The sequence below is a fragment of the Sphaerodactylus townsendi genome, linkage group LG08 (assembly GCF_021028975.2).
Source record: "Sphaerodactylus townsendi isolate TG3544 linkage group LG08, MPM_Stown_v2.3, whole genome shotgun sequence".
Classification (NCBI taxonomy): domain Eukaryota; kingdom Metazoa; phylum Chordata; class Lepidosauria; order Squamata; family Sphaerodactylidae; genus Sphaerodactylus; species Sphaerodactylus townsendi.
The window spans coordinates 87242372-87252491 of record NC_059432.1 but is presented as its reverse complement, the minus strand read 5'-3'; the positions used below and the strand labels follow the sequence as shown (position 1 = coordinate 87252491).

General features: G+C 42.9%; 1 protein-coding gene across 1 annotated transcript in view; it reads right to left on the bottom strand.

The window, feature by feature from the left end:
• The window catches only part of MED12L (mediator complex subunit 12L), a 201523-nt gene that overhangs the window by 123785 nt on the left and 67618 nt on the right, over positions 1–10120 (bottom strand).

The following is a 10120-nucleotide window of genomic DNA, read 5'->3' as shown; positions in this document are numbered from 1 at the left end:
TAATAAATAGTAGAATACTTTTTTTACAACAAATATCCTGCTGTATTCAAGTACAGACCTGTCCATATTATTTCTTTATACAAACCCATAATTGTGCAAGAAAAAATAGCCATCATGCATATTTTCTCTTATGCAACCTTTCTTTCCTGAAAGGGCATGCAAGCCCTTTCAGGCAAAAAAATAATGCGTAACAGAAAATAAGCATGCTTTACTTCAAAAAGCACACTGCTTGCCAAAGTTTAATGAGTTTGCTTTGAACTCTAAACACTAAAATATAGCAGACTTCTCTGCATAATACACATAATTAAAATTTTTATAGATACTAAATATTTTGAATCACTTTCACCCTGAAGGATGATCTGCTTTCAGCCCTGAAGGGGTGAAAGTGCAAATGAAAATAGTACATGGAAAACTATTCATCCATGACTCCAAACTTATTTATAGCATTATTTTAGCAGGGGCTATTAAATAAGGTAGTTTAAAATGATGTTTCTATTCGAGTCTTAATGCAAGCCTAAGCAAAAGCTGATAGATCAGCAGCACCCAAAATCACATGGCCTACATCCAGAAACTTAACAAATTATATTAACTGCAGTTAAACTCCACATCCAAAAGGTGGCAAAAGATTACTGCTTGTTCATTTTCCCTGACATTTCGTATGAACTCGGTACTAGCAGCACCAATATCAATGAAGAGAACAAATATTTTCAGGACCTAAATCCCACAAAAATATTTATTTTTGCTTTTTTCTATAGCAGTTATATTCAGGAGAATGTACTCTCCTAATTGTTTTTGTTGACTTAAACATGTTGACAGCATGTTGCCACATCTGTGGCCCCATAAAATAGATGAATGGGGTAGATTGAAAAACTCTCTTCTGCTAACTAAAGAAATCTTCATTCACTGGAGGAAGATCGTCATTTAGCAAAAAGAAAAACATGAATCCAGCTTACTGTTTACAAGAAAACAAAAAGAACTTTAAAGTCACACATAATTTTTTTCCCCATTTCCAATGAATGCTTATTGGTGCAGCGCAGTTTGATAGCAGCATCGTGTCTCATTGATTTATACAGGATTTAATTCCAACTCAGATTTTTGCATGCAAGTATAACTGTGGATGTGATCACATGCCCAAGGGATGATAGGTACTGAAGGATAAATTGGGGAGAGGGGGAGATGTTGATGGAAAGTACAGGAAGGGTATAACAGGGAAACTGACACCTTATTATTGCTTTATATTATTGCTGTTTTGTAGCCTGGGTTGAAAGTACAGGATAAAAACGTCTCAGTTAAATGTAATATGTAAATATATGTACAACTATCCATTTATACATCTATCCGCTTCTGAATTCAGGTTTGTAGGCATGAACTCAAAACTCAGTAGGGCTAGACATTAACAGATCTATATAATGAGTAAAGTTGGACTTGTTAGACATCTGAGTAGCCAAACAGGGGTCAGTACCATTGCTTAAAAAACTGTCACGAAACTGTCAACAATCAGAAATATCCACTGAGGTCACATTTCTAACAGCTGATTCATGACCAGCTAGAGTAGAGAAGTCTCACAGTTTGTTGGCACAGTCTGTGAAGGCAATGTTCTGCTGTTTTTCCTTAACAAATATGACTTTGTTGAAATTATCTGAAAATGTTTACCTTGTACATTTTCCATTAATCCCCACAAAAGGACAAAGCTACATATTCTGGATATGTTTGCAATCCCTGGCTCCAACAACACTATTGAGAAATAGAACAGTTGTTGCATTAGATTAGTTTAATTTTATTATTTAGCAACATCAGACAACTCAATGTCTTTACTGTCATCGACTGCTCTAAAGCAGTGGGTACATAATCCTAAAAAATATTAGGAAAAACATTAAAAGTGTGCCTTGAAAGACACTGCCCAGGAACTCATCCGTATCTAAATGGCCAAATATTAAGCAATGCACTGTATGCTCCATTCAAATGTAGTGAATCAGTCACGGCAATACATTAATACCATGTTTTAATTATGAAACCAGGATTCTAGTCATTGATGACCACCTAAATCAATGGTGGTGAACCTTTGGCACTCCAGATGTTATGGACTACAATTCCCATCAGCATGCCAATTGGCCATGCTGGCAGGGGCTGATGGGAATTGTAGTCCATAACATCTGGAGTGCCAAAGGTTCGCCACCACGGACCTAAATCCTGTTCCACTCTGCCAGCTGCTGGTTTCACTGCCTCTGCTCTGGCCAGGCATCTGTTAAACCAGGCAGTGTATAAAGGCTACAATTGGAAGGAGCTAAGACATCTGTTTTAATGTGCCAAACAAAACTATATTTATGACTTAACTATATTTAATAAGCCAATTTCAAAGTGTGTTTCAGATCCTGGTTTGACAGGCCCTAACTGGTAGTAGTGGAAAGTCCCCACACCCAATTTATAGAAATCCCACAAGGCAAGAGACCGTCAGAGGTGACTTGCTATTGTCTGCCAATGTGGCAACCCTCGACTTCCTCAGTGGTCTCCCATCCAAATACTAACCAGAGTCAGCCCTGCTTAGCAAGTCTGGCCATTGAGATCACAGCAACCCTAACTAACCACGATTAAAGGAGTATTCCACATATGGATGGATCACAATAACCACAGTTAGCTTAATTCAGTTATGCTTTTACCATACATCTTAACCAAGCCAATGAATGCAGGCAGGAGGGAATGACACTCCACGTTACTTCTGCTTACAATTTGGTACCAAGGCAGTGAATCCACACTCACAATCTGCTATGTTGATTCTTCTCATCCTTCCAGATAGTCTGAATGTTCAAAAATCAGACAACAGGCAAAAGCACTGGGGATAAAGATGAACGATCCCCAGTAAGCAATATACCCTCGTACTGTTCTCCATGTAACTCCCACCCAAATTCTGAACTCAGTGTTAGTCTTCCCTGGGAATACAGTTATACATTGCAAGCAGATATATGTATGATGTGTGCATGCATATGAAATGTCACTAGGCATAGCTATAATTGAATGTCACAAGAGTCCCAAGGTTGCTAACAAATGCAGCAGTCTACATCTTCAGCCTCTTCCTACCATAAACATCTATCAAGCTAAGACATAGGATATGACATCACTGCTCTCCAAGCTTCCTGGCTGTTTTTGGTTGCAGTCACCTGATTTTCCTAATTAATCAAATGTTTGTGTTGTTCTTCATCCAAGGAGTTCAGGGTGACATACATGGTTCTACCGTCACTATAACTACGCAAAATAGGGTAGACTGAGAAACTGTGACTGTCCGAATGTCACCTAGTTTGTTTCACAGGTGAATATGGATTGGAACTGGAGTCTCTCAGGTCCTAGCCAGATAGACTAGCCACTTACCATCCTTTCTGGGGGCAAAGATTCTTCAAAGCATTTGTTTCCACAGGTAAGTAAAGTATTCTTATTTATTTAAAGATAACAAAAGAGCAGGGCTGTGACTCAATGGAGAAACTTCTGGTTATAACATGGAAGGTCCCAGGTTCACCCAGCTAAAAAGATCAGGTGGTAAGTGATCAGTGGCGTAACTAGGCAAACTGGAGCCCTGGGCAAAACCTGAGTTTGATGCCCCCCCCAGGCGCGTGCCCAATGCAACGTGCACCCCCCCTTGTAGCTATGCCCAGTGGCGTATCTAGGCAAACTGGAGTTTGGCGCCACCCATGGGCAGCCACCCTCCCCCACTGTGACCAAGCAATGATTTTTTACACCAGGTTGTTTCAAAGTCACCATCACATTATAGAACATGCCCCAACTCACAAATCTGAACACAAATCTGAACACATGCCACACAGCAGAAATAAATTTTTGAAAACATTTTCAAAATGCTTTCAAAATGTTTTACTACTGCTATGAAAACATTTTATGGTGTTGTATCCAGTCCCCCCGATTGAGGGAAAGAGCATCACTTTCATTGTTTCAAAGGAGAATCTGGGCTCCCTAGTTTAAACAAGTGATGCTGAAATCCACCCCCAAACAGCATCATTTTCAATGGTGTTTAAACTAGGGAGCTCAGATTCTCCTTTTAAATCCACCTTAAAGGGAGCATCTGGGGTTTCCAGTTTAAACAACATTGAAAGTGATGCTATTTGGGGGTTGATTCTCCCCAACCCTGAAACAGCATCACTTTCAATGTTTAAACTGGGGACCTCAGATTCTCCCTTTAAATTCATGTCAAAGGTGGGGGGATTTAAAAGGAAAATCTGGGGTGCTGCCAGGGGTGCAATTGTTAAGCTAGCAGCACCAAACTTTCAGGGTATATTTAGGAGACTCTCCTAATGATACCATCCATTTGGTGAAGTTTGGTTCAGGGGGTCCAAAGTTATGGACCCTAAAAGGTGTAGCCCCCATCTTCTGTTAGCTCCCATTGGAAACAATGGATGATGGGAGCCTTGCTGGGGAGTCCATAGCTTTGGACCCCTGGGACCAAACTTCACAAAACCTGGGTGTTATCAGTAAGAGACTCTCCTGATGATACATCCCAGGTTTGGTGAAGTTTGGTTCAGGGGGTCCAAAGTTATCGACTCTCAAAGGTGTAGCCTTATCTCCTATTAGCTCCCATTGGAAACAATGGGGGATGGGGCACCCCCTTTGGGAGTCCATAACTTTGGACTCCCAGAACCAAACCTCACCAAACCTGGGTGATAGCATTAGGAGAGTCTCCCAAAACATCCCTGAAAGTTTGGTACTGCTAGCCTAAAAACTGCGCCCTCTGCAGGCCAAAGAAAAACACTGAAAATACAAAAAATCCCACAAACGAACCTGCAGTTTTTGCGCCCCCCACAGGGCTGCGCCCAGGGCAACTGCCCACTTTGCCCTATGGGAGGAACGCCTCTGTAAGTGATGCAAAAGACCTCTGCATGGACTGACGGTCTGATTCAATATAAAGAAGCTCCATAAATGTTCTTGCCTAACTTTTCTTTCTGCACTCCAAGTTTAAAGACAGAAAGTGATTCCTTAAGACACTGTTTTTGAGCAGTACCCTTCCAAACATCTGGTGATAACACTAGCAAAATTCTACTGTAATGATGTCATATGCTGCAGCTTCTTAGAAATGCAGCCAACAAGCTCTTCCCACACTGTCCAAAGAACTTCACTGTAGCTGGCAGTTTCCTATTATTCCTAAGAAATTGTTTAAGTGCGACCAAGCCATTTTCCTCAGAAAGTCCTATGTAACGTTTTACTATTCTACATCAATTTAATCCTATAGGTGACTTCAGAAATCATAGTTAATAGAAACTCATCAAGAACCCAGATGGAGTGGGTCTGGGGAAAAAGAATAAAGGGTGTTGTCTTTCCAGTCACCAAGTGCTGCATGAATGGGACAGCAACTGCATATAGACGGCCCTGTTCTACTGTGAAATTACCAATCACTGATTTATCCACAAGATAAGCTGCAATATAGAAATCCAGAGGGTTTTTGCTACCTGAATAGACAGAGGAGAAGGGTTATTGCCATTCCATTTATCATCGTAGGGTCAAGAACACCTATTATTCTAGTTCATCATTACATTCAGAAAATATGAGTGGCAATGTTCTCCAGCACAGGAGATTTGCTCTGGAAAAGCACTGAAAGAAAATCATTCATGTTGATTTGTGACATGTAGGAACTAGGTCAATGGCAAGACATTCTGACTTCATTTCACACTGCAGTGCTGGATACCCACAATTTAAATCTTACAGTCATCATGTGATCTTCAAGAAGAAACCCTATCCCACAGCATCAGTTCATATGGCAAATTATTTAGGCTTGGACCCTATGGTGCCATCCCTTCAGTGTAGCAGCATCTTCTTCATTGAAACAGGTTTTCCAGCAGTTTCAGAGGAGAGGGAGAATTTTGCCGATTCCACATTCTTGCTGCAGATTCCCAATTGACTTTTTGCCCTGTTCTTTCAGCCCATGGAGCTGCAGGAGCAAAATATCAGGGGCACAGAAGACTGCAGTAATATGGTGAAGTTGTCTCCCTCTAGCTCAGGGGTAGGGAACCTGCGGCTCTCCAGATGTTCAGGAACTACAATTCCCATGCTGGTAGGCCAGCATGGCCAATTGTAGTTCCTGAACATCTGGAGAGCCGCAGGTTCCCTACCCCTGCTCTAGCTGAACTCTACTTGCACTTGGTTAGGATACAATCCCTAGTTTTTACTACATGTCCATCTTTGTCCTACTACAAACTACATCTTTGTCCAGTTGTATTCAGAGATATATGCACCAAAGATATGTAGTGTTACAATGCAACATGATGCATGTGGTTATTAATCCAGATCACCTTTCTATAAAAATCCAAAGTAGTTTACAGTGTAAAATACTACAATATATTTAAAAACGAGCGACTGCTAAAAAGTAGTGGATTTGTTCTGCCAACAGGGGCACTTTTCTCTGGCACAAGGCACCTTCCCCAATACAAAAAGCTCTTCTGCCATTTGAACCACATCAAAATGTTACATCCAGTGCATGTGCTGCCACCAATTGGAACGAACTTTTTTATGCAAACCATAACAGTGTGTGCATGTGTGAATGTGTGCAGGGCTGTCAATTCTCAGGCAGCCTATGACAACCCCAGCTAGGAACTTTCAAGACAAGTGAGAAGCAGAGATGGTTTGCCATTGCATTCCTCTGCAGAGTCTTCCTTGGTGGTCTCCCTTCCAAGTTTCTGCTTAGCTCCCAATATCTGATGAGATCAGACTATACCATGCTGCCTTCCCTCCAGTGTCATGATTAATAAGTCAAAAAGAAATTCAAAAAGTGTTCATGTGAATGAAGCAGGCATGTAATCTATATCTAAAAACGAGAAATACCACTCACCGATTCACTGACTGACTCATGCACAGAACACAGAAAAACCACTAAAGCCACACACATGAAATTTGGCATACCTGTTCCTTACATACTCCAGGTGCTCACTAAGAAAGGATTTCCCAAACTATTCACTTTCACTCGATTTATTACCTACTAGCAGGCCCGGCCATGCGTGGCTGTGGCTGAGTCTGGTGAAGTGGAAAAGAAAGAAAAGGGGAAGTGAACGGTTCGAACATGTGTCATTGCACACTGATTGCAAGGGAGGGGAGGGGCAAGGGGCCCCTTGCTCCCCTCCCTCTCTCCCATTCCCTTGCATGACACCCCGCCCCGTCCCTCCCTAACATTCCCCTTCCTCTGCTAGGGTAGGTGGGCCATGTCCAGGTGGCTGAACCTGTCTCTTTCACTCCCTTCCCTTGCAGCCAAATTACCTAGCTTAAAACATGCTGGGAAGCATGAGCTACGTTGTGTTCAAATGTCACAGCGTTTGGTCCAGCAAACCCCCGGACCCTCCCTCACCTTCCCCTTCCTCCGCTAGGGTGGGTGGGCCTTGTCCAGATGGCAGGCCTCATCCTTTTCACTCCAGATGGCAGCGGTTTTCAAGGAAGGCATGGTTGTTTCCCTCGTATCAGAGGGTGTTGCTTTGACGGCCAGCAGATGGCGTTGTTGCGGAACAGAACTGTGGTTCCAACTGTCACAGGTGTGGCATGTACACAATAACTGGCACAGTTGTGACATGTACACAACAGGACGTGTGGAAACAGTATGGAAACCTGGCCGCACGCTAATGCAACATTGTGTGGAAATTTCAAAGCAATCAGTCCAGTAGTTTGAGAGATTACCTGTCAGCAGAAAAATGCACTGATAGATTTATATATATAAAGATTTACTGTTTTCACTGCTCATCTCTGGCCATCTGCGTGAACATTCTAAGGGCAAACCAACTGCCCAGTCCACAGACATGCTGCACGAACATTCTAAGGGTGACAGTTCAACACCACCAGCTTCATGTCCTTCACTAACTGCACTCTACAACTGCCCTCCACAATGCATGTGAACTTATTTGAAAACAAACCCATCAATCCACAGACAGGCTGTGAGGAAATATGCTGCATGTCACCCCAAAGTTCACAAACAGGCTGCAAAAAAGTATGCTGAATGTTACCCCGAAGTTAACAGGCTGTGAAAAAGTACTCCTTCACCCACCCTCACGTTAACAACACCGCTACAGCCAAATACTAACAACATACATTACAAACCACACTATCACTTTGGACTACTAAACATTTGTCGGTTTTTGCATATGGACATCAGATTGCTTACTGTGGAGACAAGTTTATTGCTCTCGGCCTCCGATCACCCTGTGCTTTGTGTCGTGCTCTGAAGTGGTGGGATGAGTCCCCAGGAATGTGCTGCAGTGGCAGTACAGTCCAGCTTCCTGCCCTTCAACTTTACCCTGAACCTCTTCACAGCTTTCTCACTCATCAGAATCCAATGGCAGAACACTTCCTCTCTGCATCCCGAAAATACAACGTCTGCTTCCAAATGACGTCTTTTGGAGCCCACCAGGTGAAGGAGAGCAATAACACATTGCATTAGAAAAAGACAACTACAGGAAGCTGCTGCAACATATGTGAAAACAAACCCATCAGTTCACAGACAGGCTGTGAGGAAATATGCTGCATGTCACCCCGAAATTCATAGAGAGCCTGTGATAAAGTATGCTTAGTGAAACACAGGTGCCCTGCTAGTCTATATATATAAAAAGCAAACTGTCCGTTTGTGAGTTGTGCTCTAACTCCGAAACCATTGGACAGATTGCTTTCAAATTTTCACTCAACCCGCCTTTCCAATGCAATCAGGTTTTCAGATATTCACATTGCTGAAATTCAATACATGAGCCAGGTAAAACATCTTTTTCCTGATGCACCAGGCCATGAAGCTGGTTGTGTTTAACTGTCACCCTTAGAATGTTCGTGCAGCATGTCTGTGGCCTGAGGGGTTGGTATGCCCTTACACTGTTTGCGCAGATGGCCAGAGATGAGCATTAAAAACAGTAAATAGGTAATACTGTTAGGTAATATGAGTGGAAGTGAAACACATACACACTTTGCCACGTGAGACATCAGGTGGGGTTCCCCCCCACACGCAGGTAAATTTCACTCTCTGTGCCTCACCCACTACTACCACACAACACACATACTTTCATACACATCCAGCTCATCCTCACACACCTCACTCTGCCCTCCCTCACAAATAACCACCACTTACCCACTTCCTCACCCATATTCGCCTCAGCTCTCTTTTACTAAAAGCGAGCTGGAGTTTGCCTTTTTCTTCTAAGAAAATCCGCTGTGTGGGGGCGAACCAACACTACTGCCTCTGCTTCTTTTGCACGTGGCCCTTTAAAAACCCAGGGAGCTGGCCTCGATCTGAGCGCCTCACCACCCTGCCTCTGCTGCCTGCCTGGGAGAGCCTGCTTGCCCCAGTTCTGCCTTACCTAAGCCAGGACTGTGCATGTCAACCAGCTTCATGGACAGCGGGATTCACACTCTGGACAGTTCCATTGTGGAATGGAAAGGGTTACCTTATACTAAAAAAACAAGACAGCACCATATTACAATGTGAATTGAAAAGGGAAAGAGGGATTCCATTTGACCACCGCAAAAGGCTATGCTGGAGATCATTGGACCTGCATAGACATCTGTGTGGGTTGCGGACTGTGATGAGAAGGACAATTGCCACAGCAACGCATGGCCGGGCCTCACTAGTGTTTTGCATAAAAACCAGTGCGCTAGGCAAACTACATTCTAGGATTCTGTGAGTAGAATTTCCAATAAGTAATTTAGCCCTAAAAGCAACCATGAGAGGGGTAGATATAGCTACAATGCTGAGAAGGGGGCTCGTGTCTTACTTCCCTTATTGGCAGTGACCCTTTTCCCAGCCTGCTTTAAGATAGGGGGAGAGGACTACTGTTTGGGAGTCTTTTTCCCCCATAAAATCTTAAAGCATCTTGGAGGTACTCTCAATCAGGGAAAAGGTATTAACCACTCCAGCATCAATGCCCCAACCCATTACCCCATCGAACATCCATTGGGGGAAGGGGTGTTCAGAACACACTCTCTCCTAGTCAAACCTACCTCAAAAGCTTATTGCAAGGATGAAATGGATAAAAGGATGAAATGCTTTCTATACTGTGAAGAAGAGTCTGAACAAAAATACAAATAACTATTTGACTGCCTGTCTAGTAAACATGAGTAGTTTGTTAAAAGAGAGGTTATTGTCAAAATGTCTTGAAGGCAAGTGGGG